The following is an 8,282-nucleotide window of genomic DNA, read 5'->3' as shown; positions in this document are numbered from 1 at the left end:
TGATGCGTGGCACAGCAAGTGATGCGTGCCACAGCAAGTGCTCCGTGCCACAGCAAGTGATGCATGTGACAGCAAGTGATGCATGCCACAGCAAGCAATGATTGTTGCACAGTGCTCTAATGTCATTTCTACTTGGACCAGCTGAATCAAACCCTAGAAAATCACATGTGATGGAATACATACTGCTAACCCAGTGTTTTTCTATAAAGGGAGCCCATTGTGAGGATTAATTTTCCACTGCACACTTTTGAATAAAGTCTCTCTTCATTCTTTGAGAGATTCCTCTGTCCCACAGATATGCGTAAGTTAAAGCCCAGCATTACCCAGCTGCAATGCTATGTGAACATATGCAAGCAAAAATGGCCCGAATAATATCCTCATGTGTTTGACTTTTTACTTCTTGCATCACTCATGATCCAGCTGTCTCTTCTACCCATTTTATCAAGCGAAGACTTGCCAAGGCATCCCTTCCTACTCTTGTGTTTATCAAGGCAGGGAACAAAATCATCTATGTTTTATTCTTCTTCCATGGGATCCTCATAAACAAACAAACAAATAAATAATTTTTGGGGTGCCTGGGTGGCTCAGTTGTTTAAGTGTCTGACTCTTGATTTTGGCTCAGGTCAAGATCTCAGAGTCATGAGATCGAGCCTCCCATACGGCTCCACTCTGGGCATGGAGCCTACTTAAGAGTATCTCTCTCTCTTCCTCTACCCTGCCCCCACCACCTGAGTTTTCTCTCTCTCTCTAAAAAAAAAAAAATAAAGAAAAAATAGATAATTTTTCTTGAAATACATTTGACATAAAACATTATGTAGGTTTAAGGTGTGCAATGTATTGATCTGATACATTTATGTATTGTAATATGATTGTCATTGTAGTGATAGTTAACATATCTATTACATCACACAATTATCATTTCTTTTTTGTTGTGGAAATAATTAAGGTCTAGAGTCTCTTAGCAAGTTTGATGATTATATAATATCATTGTCTATGTTCACCATATTGTATGTTAGATCTTCAGGACTTATTTAATAGATATATAATAGTAAGTAGTTTTTAAGTAAGTGCTCTAGAAATACATAGTTTATGATCTCTAACCTCTTGGGAAAAAATAATCTTTTGTTGAGACTGAAGGCTTTACCTTAATATAGAGACATTATACCAAAAAAATTAAATACCTGGGAATAAACTTAACCAAAGAGGTGAAAGGCCTGTACTCTGAAAACTATAAAACACTGATGAAGGAAATTGAAGATGACACAAACAAATGGAAAGACATTCCATGCTCAGGGATGAAAAGAACAAATATTGTTAAAATGTCTATACTACCCAAAGCAATCTGCAGGTTCAATGTAACCCTTATCAAAATACCAACAGCATTTTTCACAAAACTAGAACAAATAATAACTAAAATTTGTATGGAACCACAGAAGACTCTGAATAGTCAAAGCAATTCTGAGAAAGAACAAAGCTGGAGGTATCTCAATTCCAGATTTCAAGTATTACTATAAAGATGTAGTGATCAAAACAGGATGGTACTGGCACAAAAACAGACAGAGCCCAGAAATAAACCCACATATATATGGTCAATTAATCTATGACAAAGGAGGCAAGAATATACAATAGGGGAAAAGACAGTCTTTTCCATAAATGGTGCTGGGAAAACTGGACAGCCAAATGTAAAAAGATGAAACTGGCCTACTTTCTAACATCATACACAAAAAATAAGCTCCAAATGGATTAAAGACCTAAACATGAGACCTGAAACCATAAAAATCCTAGAAGAGAATAGTGGCAATAATTTCTCTGACATCAGCCGCAGCAACATTTTTCTAGATATGTCTCCTAAGGCAAGGGAAACAAAAGCAAAAAAACTATTGGGACTCCATCAAGATAGAAAGCTTTTGCACAGCAAAGGAAACTATCAACAGAACAAAAAGACAACCTACTGAATAGGAGAAGAGATTTACAAATAATATATCCAATAAGGGGTTAATATCCAAAATATATAAAGAACTCATACCACTAACACCAAAAAAATAAAAAACAAAAACCAATCTGATTTAAAAATGGGCAGAGGTCTTGAATAGACATTTTTCCAAAGAAGACATATAGATGATTAACATATACATGAGAAGATGCTCAACATCACTCATCATCAAGGAAATGAAAATCAAAACCACAATAAGATATATTCTCATGCCTATTAGAATGGCTAAAATCAAGAAGACAAGAAATAAATGTTGGCGAGGATGTGGAGAAAAAGGAGCCCTCTTGCACTATTGGTGGGAATGTAAATTGGTACATTCACTGTGGAAAACAGTATGGAAGTTCCTCAAAAAATTCAAAATAGAAATGCCATATGATCCAATAATTCTGCTATTGGGTATTTAGAGAAAATGAAAAGATTAATTCAAAAAGATACATGCACCCCTATGTTTATTACAGCATTATTTACAATACCTAAGATATGGAAAAAACCTAAGTCTCCATCAGTAGATAAATGGATAAGGAAAATGTGGTATATATACACAATGGAATATTACACAGCCATAAAAAAGGATGACATTGTGCCCTCTGAGACAACATGGATGGATCTAAAGGGTATGATGTTAAGTGAATTAAGTTAGACTGAGAAGACAGATATTCTATGATTCCACTCATAAATGGAATTTTAAAAATGAATAAATGAACAAAAAGCAGAATCAGGGCTATAAATATAGAGAATAAACCTATGGTTGCGAGAGAGGAGGGCAGTGGGAGGTTGGGCAAAATGGGTGAAGGGGAAAGGGAGATACTGGTCTCCAGTTATGGCATGTGAGTAAGTCACGAGAATAAAAAGCAGTGTGTAAGGAATACAGTCAATGACACTGTAATAATGATGTAATGGGACAGATTGTAGCTGTACTTGTGAGCATAGCATAATGTATAAACTTGTCCATTCGTTGAATTGTACATCTGAAACTAATGTAACATTGTGCATCAACTATATTCAAATAAAAACATATATAGAGGCATTGTGATGTAATACGTAAGCAGTCAACATTCAGAGTTCCATAAATTCTTTTTCTATATAAATAATGTAGAATAACATGTCTCTAGTGAAAGTGAAAAATGAAATCACTTCTCACCTTTTAAAACTAAGCTTAACTTTAACATTTACTGTGATTCTACGAACCGGTCAGAAGTGAGAAATTTCATAAATTGATTTAATATGTGACTGATTCATTTTCTTTAAATGCTAAAACACCGGCTCAAGATGGCTGTACTGACAAAAAGCCAGAGTTAGGCTTTGACCATGCTTGTCTTTGTGTAGATTGAATTACTTGTGTCTGTTGATCAGTCCATGATTTCATGATTTTGCTTTTCTAAGTTTGCATGTTGTGATAGGTATCTAATATTACCTGTGTTCAAAGCAGTAAACAGCGAATGACAGGAATTTCTTGCCACTATGTTATTCACTTTTGTTGTAACTCTAAATATTCTGCCATTTTCATTCCTTCTCTTCCTTCAATAAGTTATTTGAGAATCTTTGGTACCTTCCTCACTATTGTACTTGAGAAAACTAAACTGTTTAAAAGAATTTCTTGTTTCTTCAGCTTCATTTGAGGGTAATTGTTTCTTTTTTTTTATATATTTCACTTTTCCTGAGAGCACAAAATCTGTTGCAGATTGGTAGTTGGTACAGTTATAACTTCACTTGGATATCCATGGGGTCAGTCCAGGGTTTTGAGATCCTGCCTTAGTCTCTTGATTGTTGTACCACTTATGTTCAGGTAACTTAAATCCATCAGATTCCTCGTTGATAGAACAGCAACTATAATAATGGCTCATATTTATTGAGCTGGGCACCATTCTATGCACCTGATATACATGAACTAATGCAACAGTCACAAGCATTCCTTGTGCTAGGTACTATTATGTACTATTCCTGATTCATAGCTAAAGGGAAGATACTATGATTATCCCAATTTTACAAAAAAAAAAAAAAAGAAAAGAAATTTAGGCCTAGTTAAATTGAGGGTAAATTCCATACCCAAGGCACACCTCTAGTAAATGGCAGACCTAGAAGTTGAGTGGAACTCTACCATACTGTCTGTTACCTGCCAGGTCAATCTGTGAGAATTAAATGGATAATTCTATTAAAGACACCTCACTGTATACTGGAATTAAAAGCAAAAACATCTCACAGTGAACTTTACCTATAAATACTCGATAAGTTGTGGTTATTATTGTTTTTATTGAGATAGCATGACAGTGAGAATTGGAGGGAAGGTGTCATATTCACTGTGGATCTCCCTTACCTGGAACTGTGCTATGCAATGAATGAAAGAATGCATAATGAATGATCTTAAGGCAAGATTAAGTTGGACATAGTTGATAAAAACCATATATAAAGGTACAAAGTGTTCTAAGTGCATCATAAATGTCCTTACAGTTTGTTTTTATAGGGATAATAAAGATGAGAAAGGGTTGTGGGAGTAAGAGAAATGAGACTATAAAAAAGTCCTTAAATATGCTGTTACAATAATTTTATTAATTTGTTTTATTAATTGTGATTATAGTTACTAGCAAAAAAAAGAAAGGCAAAAAAAAGAAACCCCTGATAAAATGTCAGTTTTGTTATAAATTTGTCACAGCCAAAAGAATGGAAGAATATTCTGTGATTTATTGGAATTAAAGAATAATGATAATTCAATCTTTGGGAAATTTTGTGAATGCATAGCTATTTCAAATTACTTTTGAATGAATGCCAGAAATAATATTAATGAAAAATTTTTTCTATTCATCTCTTTTTGAGAAGAGGAACATATTTAATCCATTGATGTATATATACTCACACAAATATTTCTAAAAACACGGTGGTGTTTTGTTATCTTTGGCTAATAATACTCAAATGCTTTACTTAATTAAACAATGTATTTTATTTTTAATAGATCAGGATAACAATTCTGCTTTTATAGATGTATGCCATTTGGTACAAAGAGATCACTGAATCATTTAAATTATTTGTGCTTCCCTTGTATCGTGTGTGTTAATTATCTGTAAGTCATTCTCACTAAAGATAAAAGGTGAGACTTTAGCATTAAAATGAGCACAGTCTCCATATTAACTTTCTTATAAGCCTGCAGGGGTTAAAACTTTTAATTCTTGAACATTACATATACTATATTAGATGTGGCCAATATTATTTTTGGCTAAGAAAACAGGCCAAGAGTTTTGCAAAACTGTATCCTTTTGGATCTCGTTCAAAATTTTATAGATTTTTTAAAGTATAAACAAGGTTTAATTCTTTTTTTTTTTTAGAAGATTTTATTTATCTGAGAGAGAGTGTGAGCGCACGAGCAGGGGGGAGGGGCAGAGGGAGAGGGAGAAGCAGACTCCCCACTGAGCAGGGAGCCCAATGTGGGGCTTGATCTCAGGACCCCAAGATCATGACCTGAGCTGAAGACAGATGCTTAACCAACTGAGCCATCTGTGTGCCCCAAGGTTTAATTCTAAATAAGAAAAATATGTAACTGTATGGTTATGATCACTTATTTTTAAACAATGGGGGCAATGCTATCAAAAGTCAAATTTGTTTAAATAATTGTAATTGCTAAAGACAGATTCTACTTGATAAATTTCTGCAGTAATTACATCTACAAAGAAAGAAGAAAGCAGACATGTTCCTATTTGCTTTGCTTACTCGTTTCCACCATGGCTAACAACATACAAATGCACATTTAACACTCAACTTGATATAGGTGCTATGAATACTCTTATGTGTATATTAGATTCAACTCAAACATCAGGAAGAAAATATAAGAATCAATAAAACTTAAGTTTTCATTTTCTTTTTTTTTTTTAAAGATTTTATTTATTTATTTGACAGAGAGAGAGACAGCGAGAGATGGAACACAAGCAGGGGGAGTGGGAGAGGGAGAAGCAGGCTATCTGTGGAGCAGGGAGCCCTATGCGGGGCTCGATCCCAGGACTCTGGGATCATGACCTGAGCCGAAGGCAGATGCTTAACTGACTGAGCCACCCAGGCGCCCCAGGTTTTCATTTTCTTTAAGACAAATTAACTACCGGTATTTTTAAATATCCTCAAACATAAATAAAAATTCAAATTCAGTATTTTTTAGTGTTGAGTATTTTTATCTCATTATTTAAATATGTATAAATCTGAAGCCAGGTTTAAGTTCCCACTGCTAAAATAAATAAATAAATAAATTCCCAATGCTTATGGTTCTTAAATGACAACAAAACTAACACTCATGTACAAAACTACCAAACCAATAAAATATAAATTAGTGATACTAATTTTATGTGATGGATGAGGTTTTGCTGAAAAGAAATTGTTCCTTGTTATGTGAATACTGACTGTTTAATAGGACAGGCTCTTTCGAGCTTGCTATGTCTGTAACATAACATGTTTTACGATCACTTAATTTTGTCACCATGTTTACAGTTTGGGCTATAAAGAAATCTTTGTACAGAATGCCATGATAGCATTTGGTCTTCACTTGGCACAGATTCATCATTTAGTTATTAAGTCGATCTCTGTTCTTTTCTCATTAACTAGTGGCAATTAAAGCAGTGCCCTTTGTTGACGGTGGACTCATAAATACAGGCACCAACACAGGCCCTAAAAGTGAGTGACAATATCCACCATTATAAGATTATTCTAACCTTCCACAATCTCTTTTTAATTGTGCTGTTTTAACATCAAACTGAACACAGGACATTAAGGAAAATATCCACAGAGCACTCTCAGGCCCTTGAAAAAACTCCCAAGGATCGGTTTGAGAAACAATGATTTACAGAATTTTCCCTTCCGATACTATAGATGTCCTTTAAACCCATTTTATTAAAATTTATGAAAACATTTATGAAAATGTCTGCTAGTCATTAAGGTGTGGTGGAGCAGAAAAAGAATGCACACTTTGAAGGAAAAAAATGTATAAAGTGGATTTCCTGGAAAGAATGCTGCTGATTATGGACACTTTACAGCTGATGTAATTTTCTAAATGGCCATAAATTTACAAAGATGATGTTACAGTAGTTTTAAAAGGAGATGTTAGGTATATTACAGGTATCATTCTTAAGCATTTTAAAGACTTATTAAAGTTCTTATTTATCTGTTCAATTTTGATCCTTGTTACTGAATTTAATAAACCAAGAGTAAACTCAAATTTGCTAAGTAAGATGAATCTTTAGTACTATCTCTTAAACATTTAGCAAGATATTCAAGTCTTGATTTTCTATTAGGATCATTATCGACTTTATTTGTCTAAGTGAGAAAACCAAAAAATAAAACTTGGATCAGAAAATTAGACTTTTAACTGATATTGTTAGTTTCTTGCCAGATGGAACTACCACTAAGAGAAATATTCCAATGGAAAAAATCAACATATAACAGAATAAAGCATCAGCAATTTCAATATCAATGTCGTTATCAACTATACTAACTAGCAGCAGCTAACATTTATTGAGTTGTTGCCAAATGACAGGCACCATGCTAACTGCTCTATCTGGATTTTCTCATTCAATCTGCACAATAACCGTGTGATTAGGTACTAGTTTTATCCCCATTTCGCAGACAGAGAAATGGAGTAGCTTGCCTGAGGTCACGTGGTCCGTGAATGGCAGAGCTGGAATTTGAATCCAGGCAATTTGACTCTGGAGCCTATTCTTCTGACTCTAGGGTGAGAAACTTCCCAAAATAGTTCACTGGTTGGACCAATATGGACAAGTAAACAAATTTTTCTGTCCCATTAATGACCCCTTCTCAATTTGCATTTCTTACAAAGTTAGTAGCTTAAATAAGGCACCCATGTGTTACTTTTTATGTTGAAATACTGAAAACATCTCTGCCAATGAAGTATATAAAAAGGCATTTATTTCTCCTATTTGCTAAATTGACAGTAATTGAGAATACTAATTCTTAATAAAAGAGAACCACACAAAGTTACAGAGAATTAAATGAGTCAATTGACTCATTCTTTAATAAATCTATTCTAGTATTTTGTTAAAAATTTGCATTTTTAAACATTCACTTTGGGCACAATGAACAATCGGCTGTGTAGTGAAGTCCTCTCTTTTTTTTTTTTTTAAAGATTTTATTTATTTATTTGAGACAGAGAGAATGAGAGACAGAGAGCATGAGAGGGAGGAGGGTCAGAGGGAGAAGCAGACTCCCTGCCGAGCAGGGAGCCCGATGCGGGACTCGATCCAGGGACTCCAGGATCATGACCTGAGCCGAAGGCAGTCGCTTAACCAACTGAGCCACCCAG

This window comes from Leptonychotes weddellii, chromosome 5, assembly GCF_054177405.1.
Source record: "Leptonychotes weddellii isolate Sample4059 chromosome 5, ASM5417740v2, whole genome shotgun sequence".
NCBI lineage: Eukaryota > Metazoa > Chordata > Mammalia > Carnivora > Phocidae > Leptonychotes > Leptonychotes weddellii.
This window is presented reverse-complemented; position numbering follows the sequence as displayed.